Source organism: Ostrea edulis, chromosome 2, assembly GCF_947568905.1.
Source record: "Ostrea edulis chromosome 2, xbOstEdul1.1, whole genome shotgun sequence".
Lineage (NCBI taxonomy): Eukaryota > Metazoa > Mollusca > Bivalvia > Ostreida > Ostreidae > Ostrea > Ostrea edulis.
In genome coordinates, this window is record NC_079165.1 from 70949913 (window position 1) to 70966872 (window position 16960).

Sequence of the window (16960 nt, forward strand, 5' to 3'; positions counted from 1 at the left end):
AAAGGGCTGCAAAATTTAGGCCTAAACTAGGCGCGTATGGACGTTGAGCAGGGAGGAATCTTTATCGTGCCACACCTGCTGTGATACGGGGCCTTGGTTTTGGCGGTCTCATCTGAAAGACCGCCTATTACGACTAGCAAGGGATACTGAGGACCTAATCACGGAATTTTTTCTATTTAAAGTTTTATTCTTCGACATAAGTTTGTCTTTCATGGCATGTTTATTAAAGGCGCTCTAATCTGAATAAAACCACTACTAGAGGAATTCAGCCGCTGAAATCACAAGTAGAAAAATAAAAGAATTTTTTAAAAATGGGGTTGTCAGACAGGTAGAAATAAATGATTTAATAAAGATACAATGTATATTCTGCTCCTTAACCCTTTAACGCCCAACGGCACCTTTTGCATACTATAGGGTTTAAAAATTGAGTAGCAATTATTATTCTCTAACAAGATGTAGATTTTTCATTCGATGAGTCGCCGCTGTTATCTGTTTATCCACATGTCTGTCTGTTATACTTTCTTGTTTTTGCAGCGATCCTACACTAATACTGTGAAGTCTGACTACAAAATCCATATCGATGTACAGAATAATTGGCGTGAAAAAGGTTATGGTAGTCTGTGAAGAGTGATGATGCATAATGATCGTCAAATGCATGGGGATTGGTATTAAATTGAAGTTAAATACATCCGGTTCGGGTTCAAACCGGTCGCGGTAGCGTAGTGGTACCCAGAGCGTTCCCTTTGTAACCGAAAGGTCGTGAGTTCGAGCCCCGCTTTTGCTATGACCGCATCAAGCATAGATAGCAATTGCTCCTTCGCCAAAAGCTGGGCGTTCAGAAGTGAGTGTCACGATTTTTCGGATATGACCTTAAAACGGAAGTCCCGTGTCGCACCATGCATTTGCACGTTAACGAACCCTCGGCCGTAACAGGCTTTTCAAGCGGGCCTTTATTTCCCTAATTTTCCTTGTTTTGTCAAGCCTTTATTTTCCTTATATAAATTTCAAAAACCCTAATAAAACTTACATTTTCATGAAAATCCTAATTTTACAATTATTTTTTTTTCAATAACAAAAAGTTTTAGAACAGTTGAATAGTAATCAAATCAAGCCTTTATACTTTCAGATAGTGATGGATTTGTGTACCTATATCTATCTATATGTACATTAATGCGTATACTAGAATGATTTCTTATTGGACCAAATTAACATTTAGTCATGAATACAAGATAGTCAATATTCTTTACAAATATTTACAAACACAGTAATGGCACATTTAAAAACCCATGGTTTGAATGTATTCATAGAATTTTTGAACATATGTGGACTATCTAATATATGGTATGAACAAGGTACTGTGAATGAAAAATGGATAACAAACGCTGGAAAACAAAGCCTTATGGATCAATTTGTCCAGACTTGGTCAAGTGATGTTCTTAGCTCTCCCAAGGGTACAATGTACAGAAATTATATAAACTAACAAGTTTTGGTCTGGAAACTTATCTTGAAAATCTACCTCAGAAACTTAGTAGCATCTTTTTGAAATTTAGTACCACGAACTATCGCCTCCCAGTAGATTGATTAATTGAATACTGTTTAACGTCCCTCTCGAGAATATTTCACTCATATGGAGACGTCACCTATGCCGGTGTTAAGGGCTGCAAATTTAGGCCTATGCTCGGCGCTTACGGCCTTTGAGCAGGGAGGGATCTTTATCGTGCCACACCAGTTGTGATTGATTGTGTATTGTTTAACGTCCCTCTCGAGAATATTTCACCCACATGGAGACATCACCACTGCCAGTGAAGGGCTGCAAAAGTTAGGCCTATGATCGGCGCTTATGACCATTGAGCAGGGAGGGATCTTTATCGTGCCACACCTGCTGTGATACGGGACCTCGGTTTTTGCGGTCTCATCCGAAGGACCGCCCCATTTCGTCGCCTCTTTCGACAAGCAAGGGGTTACTGAGGATCTATTCTAACCCGGATCCACACGGGACCTCGGTTTTTGCGGTCTCATCCGAAGGACCGCCCTATTTAGTCGCCTCTTACGACAAGCAAGGGGTACTGAGGACCTATTCTAACCCGGATCCCCACGGGAATCTCCCAGTAGAGACTAGCCGATGGTTTAGTATACCATATAACGAAAGATTATGTGTTTTATGTAATGAAACAAAAATTGCAGATGAATATCATTTTGTATTAGAGTGCAGTCCTTTATCCGGTATAAGAAAAGAATATCTACAACAGGGGCGGATCCAGGAATTGTGTTTACGAGGGGGGGGGGGGGCACTTAATGAGGCAGGGGTTCTGGGTCCAGACCTGATGGGGGCCAGGGGGCGAAGCTCCTGGATTTTACAGATTTTATAGGGCTTGAAATATGTCTCCCATTCAGTCATTTGTACTATTTTCTATTACTTCTAATCAGGTGAAATTAATAAAAGTACGCAAATTTTAAGGGTTTTGGAAAATATTAAGTTCTCCCAATGATGTAATTCAAGAAATCAAAACATTTTTTCATTTATTTCTCCGGGAGTGGAAGAAATCATTGCTTCTTTTATCGTTTAGTACATTTTTCTAAACAAGATACCACGTTTTACCTTAAATTTGAAAATTTTAGGGGTGGGGCTCTTTAAGTCCGCCACTGTACACAGAAAATATTGTACGAGACCAAATGTAATGAAATCATGTCAACGTATAATGTTAACAAGAGCAATGCCAACGTGGCATAATACGCCAGTAGATTTTGCTCAAGGAAAACATATTTTAGTGGGATTCATATTCTAGTGAAGTTAGCACTGTCCTCTGTGAGCTAATTCAATATTATGCTTGTAGAAATGGATATCAAGATATAAAGAGGGATAGCCTTAGAATGTGCTACTTCATAAATATGCTAACATACCACACACTTTTGATTGAAACAGTATAACTTGGAAGTTCACAAGCTATACTTGGCACCAAATTATCAAGTGAAGCATGCCATCTAACAGTCTTGACCTTTAAAACTTGAAAAAGAAAAGTATTGGCATTCCTAGCCACAACAGTTTTGTTTGTATCCTGCTACAACCACCTTGACCTTTGACCTTGAGAAACAATAGGCTTCCTCCACTTGGAATAAGGAATATGCGTATTAAATTTGACACTCCTAGCCCCAACGGTTCGGTTTATATACCTACAAGGTTTTCCTACTAAGTAAACCTTTGACCTCTGACCTTGAAAAAAATATGCATCTTCCTCTCATCACGGTGATCAAATATACCAAGTTATAATATCCTGGAGCTTACGGTTCGGTTTGTATCCTGCCCACACGGTTTTCCTAATAAGTGATACAACGACCTTGACCTCTCACCGTGAAAAACAATAGGCATCTTCCTCTCATCATGTTGATGAAATATACCAAGTTATAATATCCAGGAGCTTACGGTTCGGTGTGTATCCTGCCCACAAGGTTTTCCTAATAAGTGATACTACGAACTTGACCTTTGATATCTGACCTTGAGAAACAATAGGCACCGTCCTCTCATCATGATGATCAAATATACCAAGTTATAATTACTGGAGCTTACGGTTCGGTTTGTATCCTGCCCACAAGGTTTTCCTAAAAAGTTATACTACGACTTTGACCTTGAAAAACAATAGGCATCTTCCTCTCATCATGGTGATCAAATATACCAAGTCACAATATCCTGGAGCTTACGGTTCGGTTTGTATCCTGTCCACAAGGTTTTCCTAATAAGTGAAACTATGACCTTTACCTCTGACCTTGAAAAACAATAGGCACCTTCCTCTCATCATGGTGATCAAATGTACCAAGTTGTAAAGTCCTAGGGCTTATGGTTCAGTCTGTATCCTGCCCACAAGGTCCGGACAGACGGACGACATACCATAATACGTCCCGTCTTCGACGGGCGTATAAAAAACCGGTGCATGTTTATTTTAAAGATATACGAATTAGTCTGTTTTCCTAACACATAACTTCAAATTTTTGTACATATTTACATGTAGGTATATATTTCACTTTGTTTATTTGCATACCTATATACATTCCTCTGACGTTACTTGTATTGATACATGAAATTTCTGTATTGTACATTACGTACCAATTCCATAGTGGTTTGAGAGAATAAAATGAATGAATGGATGGGCCTGTCGTAAGCGCAAAACAATAGGTGTTTCACCTACATTTGGTGACGTCAATATGAGTGAAAAATTCTCCAAGGGACGTAAAACAAACACACTATCATTGGGTTTTCGAAAATTCTATGCTGTGTGTATACACGTAAGTGCGACTATTGGAAACACTCACTGTTAGATTGTGATCAATGTCAAGGCTTACAAATAGTTAAATTACTAAATAAATCAATAAGTAAAGGAAAACGCAATAAATCACTATGATTTTACATCATCCCTCGGGATCAGAAGTCTGATGAGTGGAGGAAGTATCGCAATCCGTGTAATCTTTTATGAAAGTCGAACTACCGATTAAATTAAATTCAGAAATGGTGTCTATACAGTAAATTTGTTATACTATTACTAATCATTTTTCCCGACGTTTGTCTATACGTGCGTCTGTATAGGTTAAGTACATATTAGCTGCAATAATGTAGCCCTATCTCATTTTTTGAAATTCTGATGTTTTCGGGATAGGGCTACAATTCCATAGGATCTCCGCAATGGTGCAAAATAATTTTATGAATAACCGATAATAATTAAGCTCCGTGTATTAGTCCCAAGTGCTGTTTACACCGAACGGAATACCAATTTTGTGCTTGGGCATGTCTAATAAAGGTGTGTGGTTTTTTTTATTAAACATAATGTACATCATGCAAAATTCTTCGTCTGCTCCGCCATGCTTGTTATCGCAAGATCTCGTAAGTAGATCTACTGAAAAACCTAAACATTGACAATCTGCGCGAAAATGTAGTTACTAGAGCCACTCCGACAAAGAAAGGAAAATCATATGGTTGCAGAAAGAATTTACACTCTGCTGTTCGTTTTTTAACTTGATATTAAATCTAAACCTTTTTAATACCGACGAAATAGCTTTCTCCTCCGTACTTGTCCATTGATGTAAATACTACCTTATATGGCATATACAAATAACTTGACAATCGGAAGTTGAAACTTTAGTACATAAACATGTCGCACAAATATGAATCGAGAAATTGGAATATATCGACATTGTTGAAAACGGTAGAAAAGAGCCTCACAAATCGTAAGTTGCCGGTTGTAAATTTATATATTGACTATGAAACATAGAATATTTTATTTACGTAAAGAAAGTCAGCAAATGTTTAGTATGATCGAAAATGTTGCGGGAGTTAATCCCTCCCGCATTTGCACCATTGCGGGGATCGTAAGGAGTTGTAGCCCTCCGCCAAAAACAAACCGGAGAGGACACACTATTGCAGCTAAGTAAATGTACTTGCCGGACCTGTAGTCGACGTTGTATACCGTACGTATAGTATCTAGTATCGTCCAGTGGTATATATTGATGACGATGTGTGCAGAGGCTGCCGATCAAAACTCCAGGATGTTAAGGCTGGTAAAAAGTGTTCCACATGCATCATTTAAACACATTGTACCATATTTAGTGCATTACATGTAGTTGTTTGCTTGCTTGTTTAGTCATGCATTATGTACATCTGCTGTACGTACGGATTAGGAGTTCGTCATCCGCCATAACCAATCCATCTCCTGAAGGTATCACAATCCACCACTAATACCTAAGCTACTTACAATTTGTAAGCTTGGCAGGTGAGAAGTCTGCTTTCCTTCACTAACCGTCAATTACATTTTTATTGTTGGGTAGGTCAGCAGTTGTATTATGTCCGTAATTAACAGCTATTCAGACGTTATCTGCTGCCTCTAATCAAACCTGACCTAAATTGAACACGTCAGAAAATGACGGGTTTTTTCTAACACGCGGAACGGAAAATGGAACGAAAGTAAAAAAAATTCCGATACACCCAGCACCATACAATGGGTGTTGCTAAAAGGCGGATCGGAATTTAAGATGTACCAAAGATAACACTAAAAAGCAACACAAAATAGAGAGTTTGGCAACACGGAACCCTGGACACACCAGAGGAGAGATCAGATGCCTATGTGGCGCAAGCATCCCCCGCCGACCGGCCACACCCGCCCTGAGCCCTATATCCTGATCAGGTAAACGGAGTTATCCGTAGTCAAAATCAGTGCGTCAAGTACGGCCTAACAATCGGTATAAAACAAGTCAGACAACAATTGACCCAATGATACGTTGTATTGGAAAACTAGATTGTTATAACGACCATAGAATTTGCGAAATGCTAACTTAAAACGAGACTGTTGAAACCCCTGCAACATCAACTTGTTTATCGATAGCCTGTCTCGATTTTAAAACTGACCATACGCACAATAAGCTCTTGAGTATCGTATCAGTTGAGAGATATTAACACCATATGCAGGTGATAATGAAATATTGCTACATAAATGTGGGAAGTTGACGATGGAGAAGCTGAACTATTCTCGTTTATCATAAAGTTGAGTTGTTAGTTTGCCGCTAATATCTGTTTGCAATAAAATATCCAAGTATGAATCAGAAGTGGGGTTTCTTTTGTTTCCAGTTCACCGGGGTATATATCGAATCGAAATACATGTATGAATGAAAACTATTATTGTTAATAGATAAAACGTCGTCGATATATCTTCATATTGTAAATGTGGAATTGAAGGCCACAGCAAGAGATTTTTTCTTCTCATGCAGAAGGTTATGAATAAATTCTGCTTCACATGAATATAAAAACAGGTCAGCTAACAAAGGAGCACAGTTCGTGCCTATGGGTATTCCAAGAGACTGTTGGAAAACTTGATCACCAAAGACCACGAATATATTGTCAATGAGGAACTCTTATCATATTTTTTATTTCCACTTCAGAGTACTTGTGCGTGGAATCAGAGTGGTGTTTAACAAAGTAATTTTTTGATGACTAATGATTAGATATGAATACTTCCGTTTTCCATATTTGTAGAAGAAGCAACTGTCTATGATGTCAGAAAGTCAAGTCTTTAATTTATCGTTAGTAATGGTCGTGTAAAGTGTTGAAATGTCCCACGTTTTGATGTTGTTGATTTGATAAAAGCTTTGCGATTTCAAGTTTACTAAAAGTTCTTTAGAATTTTTTAGAATCTCCATTTCATTTACACCACTTCTGGCATATGTAGTGGCACAGTATGTTTAAAGTTTGTCCTTCGCAGCTGTTTATATTTCCTATGGAGCAAAGGTAGAGGTTTATAAACTTTAGGAATATAGTATAGTAAAACTTATACGGTACCAATTTTGATGCACCAGATGCGCATTTCGACAAACAATGTCTCTTCAGTGATGCTCAAGCCGAAATATAGGTAATGTAACTCACATTCATCCGACCCATTGACTGGGATATTTTCTATACCTGAACCATGGTTTTGAAGAATATCATGTTTTATAAGCCAGTTGGAGTATAAGTACGAATACCAAAAGTGGAATTAATGCCAAGTTCGTTTGAAATGCAGCTGTAATAATGAGTCTTACAAACAAAGACAATGTTGTTACAAGCTTTGTCAATTGGAGCCAAAACATATTTCTCATGTAACCTATCTAATTCTTTTATCACTTCCGATTTACTAAACACAGAAGGATAGATGGTTTGTACTTTTGTTTTGATGTGTCTAATGCGGGATTTTAATATTCCTCTTACACTTTTAATACATTCTGACAATATATCAAGTTCTTCTTTTTCATATTTAAACCATCGTCTGGCACAATCTTCGACAGAATTCATAATATTGAGAAAGTTCTATCTCCAATTGAAAAACCGAGGTTCTCTATATGTAGGACCTTTTACAATAAGTGATTTGAGGCCCTCATTGTCAACATATCAACATCAGTAGTAATGACATGTCCAGCTGGACATCAAAAGATTGAAAGAAAGAAGACTAAGAACACGTAGGTGGATTAAGTATAAGATGGGCTATATTTAGGCACAGCAAACATTGTTTATAATTAAAAAGTTTGGATGCAATAATAGAAGTATATTTGTAGGAAATACATGGCGTAGACTTGGAACATGAAATAATTTGGAATTGAAGACTGAACTCTTTTATTATGTTGCTTATGTTTACAGGATCTATTTCCTATTTCTATGTTTGTAAATTTGAGCTTAAGGAACTGGCGGCCAGATTCGGAAGAAATATCATCTGTGACCCGCGGTGGTTTAAAGAGCCTGTAATTGGCAACATCCATAACCATAGAGTTCAGTCTATATTCAGGTGTTGAAAACTCCAAGTATAGATTAGCTGTGTGCAGACCAGGAAAAGAAATTGTCTGTTGAAAGATACCAGACCGATGATGAAGAATTAATTGAAAGAGAGGTTAAATGACATTAGAACAGAGAATGGTTATCTTCGATTACTGATTGATGATAATAAAGAGATATATCTTCCATGTACACAACAGTGTGTTAATGAACCTTTAGATCATGACGTTACTACACGTCAGTTACAAGAGCACTTTCAAAGCTTGTGAATTTAGAACCAAACAAATTACCATGTACATCTACTGTCAACAATATGAATATTCAGTGGTTAATTCTGGCTCAGAAACAGCTGTCTGAGGAACTTGTAAATAAAAATGACACTTGTCTTCTGAGTGATGAAACCTTCAAGATTGGGAAGAAGCTTGAAGGATTTCATTTAGTGACAAATATGGGAAGACATGGGTTTTAAGTCTTAGAGTAATGGCAACAAAGTCCGGAAGTGATACATTATCAACATTACAAATTATATTGGACATCAATGAGATAAGTAAATCGTATGAGAACATTGTCAGTAAACACATATTACTTAGTATAGTTTCTACCATGTCTGATCGGGCAGCCACACAGAAAAAGTTCATTGAGTTATTGGAGGACTACAGAAAGATTGTTTTGATGGAGGACTTGGGAAATAATCGGCAAAACATGACAGAGAAGAACAGTTATCACTATGTGAATTATCAAATTTGTTTTGTGGTTTACATTCTCTTGTACATATTACTGAAGCTGCATGAAAATCCATTTTACAAGTATAGAAAGTCATGTTTTGATAAGAAATTCAACAATGGAGTAGAACCCGGGTCAGTTAAAGTATTTTCATGTGGGGGAGATGAACGAAGTGAAGTATATGAACCTTTTAGCATATATGTTTAATAAATATTTCCTAAAGGAAAACCACATGGCAAGTGTACGAATAGTAAGATTCCGTGGAAATATATTCCATATTCTATTCAATAATCAAGGGGGTACTTCAAACAGATTGTTGCAGTCCATGAAGTTTGATATGGATACTTATGAGTTTGTTGCCGCATGCAAAGCACTTGTACTTGTTTCATACTTAACAACATCATTATGGTGTTTGGTTGAAGAAGGAGGAATACATATCTTGGATATTGCGACATGCTACAAGGAAAATATCATTTATAGATTCTTGTGTTGAGAACACCGAGAATTTTATTGAAGGCAGTATGATGCTTTCATTTCCACTTTGTTGAAGATCCAGTGTATCAAAATTTGGTTAAGCCATGGGAACATGATGGACTTGTTATAGTGATATTGAAACATGTGCTTATTGCTATTGGTGAAACAATTTGAAGGTTGTTCAGCAATTACCTAGATGGAGGAGTGTGGGAATACGGGTCGGAAATTCTACCAGAGAAAACTCAATATCATAAGAACCATTCACTTGATCGTCATGATATTTCATATTTGGGTTGGTAATGAGTAGAAGGTCCAGGACCCCTATTGTTTTTCAGGTCTAAAGATCAAGGGTCAATCTTCTCTGAACATAGGAAGACACTGTCCGCTCAATATCTTGAGAACCCTTTGCTTGACAGACATCAAACTTAGTACACTGGTACATTCCAAGTACATGACCTTTATTAATTTTAAGGTCACATGGTCAAAGGTTAAACTGGACATAGGAATATACTGACCACCCAATGTCTAGAGAACCCTTTGCTTGACAGACATCAAACTTGGTATATGTACACTGGTACATATTCAGGAGAAAATGACCCCTATTGATTTTGAGGTCACATGGTCAAAGATCAAGGGTCAAACTGGACATAGGAATATACTGTCCACTCAATATCTTGAGAAACCTTTGCTTGACAGACATCAAATTTGGTACACTGGTACATCTTCAAGAGAGGATGATCCCTATGGGTTTCGAGGTCACATGGTTAAACTGGACATAGTAATATATTATCTCCTATATTTTAAGAATTATTTGCTTGATTGACACCAAACTTGGTACACTGGTACATCATAAGGAGTAGATGACCCCTATTGATTTTAGGGCACATGGTCAATCCACTCCTGACATTGGGAAGATATTGTCTGCTCAATATTTCGAATTGGTGATACTACTATCAATTAATTGATGCATGTGTACAACCCTTTTCAATTTTGCACCATACGGGGCATATATGTTTTACAAGCATCTCTTGTTTATCATAGTAAAACAGTTCAATGGTTGAGCTCCCATGTTAACCGAGGAAAACTTATGGCTTTTGTAAGGAGAAATGTGACGAAAGTTCGAGAAAAGTTCAAAAGGAGACAAACTGAAATTGAGGAGAAGAGAAAAAATAGAATGTATTGGAGAAGCTTAGGACTGCAGATGAATTGGAACAGAACGAACTTGAAAAACTTCAAAAGTGTACCAATAAAATGTTGGAGTGGGCTTGTGGCAATCTGAGAACCAGGTTAACAATCATCTGTCACTCTTCAAGACTAAACAAGAAAAAATAGAGGGATTAAAAGCTCAGCTAAGTTTTAGAAAGGATATGCTAAGGCAGAAACTACCAGACACTACGAAGGATGTGTATTCTCTGTCGAATTTAGTTGATAGAAGATGAGTCCAATTGAGTGTGGATAAACTGTCTGTAAACCTAAAATCATTCATTAGACCTGCATATACCTTGCCAGAAGATGATCAAAATGATGCTAGCACTATCCTTGTTGAAAAGTTCATCAAAATGCGATATGTGTATGACGAGGGAGAACGATGGACACCGGTATTTGTTTCCAAGATAAATATTTAACTACTAACACAAAATTGTGTTTTGCGATTTCAAGTTTACGAAAACTTCTTTAGAATTTTTTAGAATCCACGTTTGATTAACACCACCTCTGTCATATGTAGTCGCACAGTAAGTTTGAAGTTTCTCCTTCACAGCTGTTAATATTTTCGTGAGTAGCAAAGACAGGGGCTTGATAGAGCACTTACTGGATCCAGCAATGTATCTTTGTTTGTAAGGGTTTTTATGTGGTTTAGGAATCCAGTATAGGTACGGTAACTCATATTCATTCGAGCTATTGGCTGGGATATTAAATGTGTCTAAAACTGAAGCATGGTTTTGAAGAATTTCATCTTTTGAAAGGGCAGTTGGAGTATAAGTACAATTACCAAAAGTGGAATTAATGCCAAGTTCGTTTAAAATACAGTTGTAATAATGAGCCTTACAAACATAGACAATGTTGTTACAAGCTTTGTCAGCTGGAACCAAAACATATTTCCCATGTAACCTATCTAATTCTCAAAGTTTCCCAGTTTACTTTCGGAAGGTCGGTGTTCTCTTCCCAGGTACATTGTATCTGGGTTCTCTCTTCCACCAATAAAAACTAGGCGCCACCAAATAACTGAAAATATTGTTGAGTGTGGCGGAAAACATCAATCTTTTACCACTTTTGGTTTACTAAACACAGAAGGATAGATGGTACGTACTTATAGAGAGAGAGAGAAAAAGAAAGAGAGATATTAATCTTTCTGCACAACTGAATTTAGAGTGTATACTCAATACTAATCATCAGACCTTATAACACTATAATTTATATACATATGTATACTATGACATATATGCAAATAAAATTATGTGAAAGATATGAACTTCTGATATGAAGCTTTTAAAGTTTAATGTTGTACTTTTTACTTAGTATGGTGAAGGGAGTGGTGGCGTGCTCCTGTAATCTAGCTACTTGGAGGTCAGAGGCCTAACCCTAACCCTTGTGGTTTATTATATTTAATGCAAATTAGGACGTGTTATTTTTTTCATTTATGTATAGGTTCCAGTTGGTGCAATGTCAAATTATACAGTGATGATGCAATTTATACTTTATATAAGTTATATTGATAAGTTACTCTTGGATTGATCTAGATATACTTGTTTGATTCCTGTAAAATCACTATATCACTTTATGTGTGCGTGTGTACATGTATATAATTGATTCATGATGCCAATAGAGTTCCTTTTTATGTTAATTAACAATAATAAAAGCAGTTCTGTTGATATATGATTCGATTCACAGAATCGATCTAGCAGACGTCACACATTCAAATGTACCTTTTTAATTATGTATCCGATGTACATAAAACTGGAGTCATTGTGTTTCTCTAAAAAGACCTTTCTCTTGATATACAATAAGTTAACATTCAGTGAATGTTCGAAAAAACCTTTGTCATCGCTACCACTAACCTAAGGTAATAAACTTCACCTTAATTTTGTTGCAATCAGGGTTGTTTTTTTTTTGGGGGGGGGGTCGCTTTATTTCTTCAGGACCTCCGTGGCCGAGTGGTTAGAGCATCGCGCTCAAAATTACACGGCCTCTCACCTTTGTCGGCGCGGGTTCGAATCCCGCTCGCGCCGGTAAGTGAGGAAGTTTCCCAGATTACTTTCGGAAGGTCGGTGGTCTCTTCCCAGGTACATTGTATCTGGGTTCTCTCTTCCACCAATAAAACTGAGCGCCACCAGATAACTGAAAAATTGTTGAGTGTGGCGGAAAACATCAATCAATCCATCTTCAGGTTCAACACTAATCCACAGGATATCGGTACATGTACGAACTTTCACTTTATATATACTAGCGGGGAAAAGAAACTGCATCATTTAATATATGAAAAAATAATAAAAAATAACAATGAACAAATTTGATTTTATTTTTTGTAATACTGTTAACAAATGTATTCGTTACAACATTTCATAATCCATTAATGTTAACGTCGAATAACGTCAATTTCAGCACACTCGAAAGACACTGGTACTCAAACTTGATTTACCAAAGTTAATAACGTGTGTGACCACCATTTGCATTCACGCATGCTTGACAACGGCGCCTCATTGATGCCACGAAAGTGTTCAGAAATGCTTGAGGGATGTTGTTCCAGATGTTGGTTAAAGCCTGGCCTAAATCAGCCAATGTCACTGGCTGATTTGGTAAACGGCGTAGATGTCGTTCCATTTCATCCCAGACGTGCTCGATCGGCGATAAATCGGGGGAAACAGCTGGTCATGGCAAGACATCGACATTATGTTGAACAAAAAAGTCCCTGACTACACGTGTAATATGTGGCCTTGCGTTGTCTTGCTGCAGAGTGATGTGATTTTCCTGTCTCTGTATGAAGAGTTTCACATGACGCTGAATAATTTCGTCTCGATAGCATACGCCGGTGAGATTTCCATTGACAATTTGTAGAGGGGTCCTTCCACGTGCTGTTATTCCACCCCACACCATAACGCTATCTCCACCGAATTGTCAACGTTGCACAACACAAGCGCCTTGGTACCGCTCCCCAACGCGACGATACACTCTACAACGACCGTCACTGCTATCCAAATGAAATCTGGATTCATCAGTGAACAGAATATTGGCCCATTCCTGTATTCTGAATCGCAGATGTCGTCTGTACCACGCTATCCAAGCGATACGATGACGTTGAAGCAGTATTGGGCGCACTGCTGGACGTCTTGGTCTGATATTAGGCTCGCGCAGACGAGTACGCGCAGTTCTTGGACTGATTGGTCAAAGTCCAGAAATGCTACGAGCAGTCAAACTTGCTGTCTGGAAACGATTTCTCAGGTGCACAAGTCTAATGTCGTTGTCCTGTCGACACGACGTCACACGAGGACGCCCAGAACGTGGTCGATTCCGAGAGTTACCAGATTGTTGGAAACGTCTCCATAATGACTGGATGGTGTTCCGATGAACTCCAAAGTGTCTTGCTACGATATTTTGTGCCATTCCAGCTTGAAGCATCCCAACAGCACGATTACGTTTGTTTTCGCTGGGTCGTGGCATGACAGAAGGGTAAATTTTGTCAAAACTAAAGTACTTTCCTTAACGAATAGTGTCCAAACAAACCTGTTACACTTCTTACTCCAAACAGTATTGGCCATGAAAACTCGTGCGTACGAACACTTCAATAAACAACATGTATTCACTAACCATGAAAAAGTCCGTGCGACTGAGTCGGGTACTATCCGATATTGTTAAAAAAAACCATCACCTTTATCGATTGTTTAGATTTGATAAATATAAACAATAAATGTAGAAAAATTATACTAAATTTTATGATGCACAGTTTCTTTTTTCCGCTAGTATACATTGATCCCAAATGAGGCAAACTGTAAAATTTGATGTGATACGAGTAATTTGATGTGATACACATATGTATATCATACCAGGTGTAGAACTATCAAATTTAAGTTCAAAGTTTAAAATGTATAGTTCGATGCTGGCCTCCTCATACACACAATATTTTCTGCTCTGCGGTTTATATAATTATGCCTTACCTAACTAAATCCGTAGATTTAAAAATATTAACAAATAGCCTTTTCAATTTTCATAAATATTTTCTTATTTAAAAAATAAGAACATGTATCTGAGTCGTTTAGGCATATTTTATTACATATTGACATCATGCACCAAATCACAGCGAAATTTGGACTCTAAAATCTCTTATTTGCTAACAAAATACCCTTTTTTATCATTCAGGAAAAATCACCAATAAAATCTTATAAAATAATTGAGAGCTTGTATCACTCTTTTAATGGTGAAATTATACTTCATAAGAGGTGTTTGAAAGAGTCATTAAAAAAAATGTTGTTGTAATGAGCTACCTTAAATTGATATTTCTGCACTAATGTGCTGTCACATTCACCTGTAGGGCGGGTTTTACATATTGAATGTGTTTTTATCCAATTTGTAGCTTTTCTGATCACCTTTGCCTGTCCGTCCGTAAACTTTTCACATTTTCATCTTCTCCAGAACCAATGAGCCAATTTCAATCAAACGTAGTACAAATCATCCTCGGGTAAAGGGGATTTACGTTTGTTAAAATGAAGGGCTATGTCCCTTTCAAAGGGGAGGTAATCACAAATAAACAAAAATAGGATGGAGTTAATTTCAAATCTACGAAAGAGCCACTGGACCAGAAAAGTTCAAATTTACATGAAAGCTTCCTCGCATAAATCTGACCTATTCAATATGTTTTCAACAATTTATTAAGGTAGATCTTTGGTATCTTGTAACCTTGAAGTCGGAGTTTGACCTGCTTTTAAGAAATAATCTATGAAATATATCCGCAACTATTTTTGTAGGGCTTTCACATTTTGTATATAGATTCGTGATGACAATACCTTGTGACGCAATGGTGTTTGGTCTTTTGACCTACTTTAAAGAAGCCCTGACCTGTTCAATGTATCATGAACTATTTAAGGTAGGGCTTTCATATTTTGTGTAAAGATTCTTTGTGGCAAGACCTCATTATTCCGTGAAGTTTGATCTTGTGATTGGAGTCGGATCTACTTTAAATATTACCTATTCAATATCTCTTGAACTATTTATGATAAATGTTTAAATATTTCTTATGGAAATACCTTTCATTTTATAATTTGACCCTGCGACCTTGGAATTTGACATACTTTAAGAAAATAGATCCTGTTAAATAGGAACTATTCGTTTTGTAAATGAATTCTTCATCACAAGTGATACATTCATGTTCGATCACGTGACCTTAAGCTACTTTTTAAGAAACCTGACGTAATCATTATCTCCTGAACTCTTTAGATTTAAGATAGAGCTTTCATATTTATACCCCCGCAACAAGTTGTGGGGGGGGGATATACTGGAATCGGGTTGTTCGTCTGTCCGTCCGTCCGTCTGTAGACGCAATGGTTTCAGGGCTCTAAAGCATTATCCTTTCCACCTACCATCACCATATCATATATATGGACTACCCATGGGATGAAGATGTTCACTATCGATTTTGGGGTCCAAAGGTCAAGCGCACTGGACATCGAAGTAGCAATATGGTTTCCGGGCTCTAAAGCGTTATCCTTCCCACCTACAGTCACCATATCATACATATGGACTACCCATGGGATGAAGATGTTCCCTATCGATTTTGGGGTCAAAAGGTCAAAGGTCACGTGCACTGAACATCGAAGTAGCAATATGGTTCGGTTTGTCATGCCATATGTTTTTACACTCAGAAAAGAGGTAGTTTATACCTATTACCAACACTCTTTGGGAGATTGGGGTAAGCGGGGGGTATTCTTAGTGAGCATTGCTCACAGTACCTCTTGTTTGTATATAAATTCTTTATGACAAGACCTTGGTGTGTGACCTTGCTCTGAAAGTTTGACCTACTTTTAATTAAAATCTGACCTATTCAATATCTCCTGAACTACTTAAGATAGGGCTATCATAATTTGTATATAGATTTCTTATGACAAGGTCTTTCATGTCATAAATGTAAGTCCCGTGGGGATCTGGGTTAGAATAGTTCCTCAGTACCCCTTGCTTGTCGTAGAAGGCGACTAAATGGGGCGGTCCTTCGGATGAGACCGCAAAAACTGAGGTCCCGTGTCACAACACGTGTGGCACGATAAAGACACCACCTCCTGCTCAAAAGCCAAAAGCGCCGAGCATAGGTCTAAATTTTGCAGCCCTTCACCGGCAGTGGTGACGTCTCCATACGAGTGAAATTTTCTCGAGAGGAACGTTAAACAATATTTAATCAATCACTCATAAATGTAAATATCTATGACCTTTTGACCTTGGTCTTATCCAGAACAGCAGGATCATGTTCGTCATATTGGTGTTGAGGCATCTCTGTGTTATGAG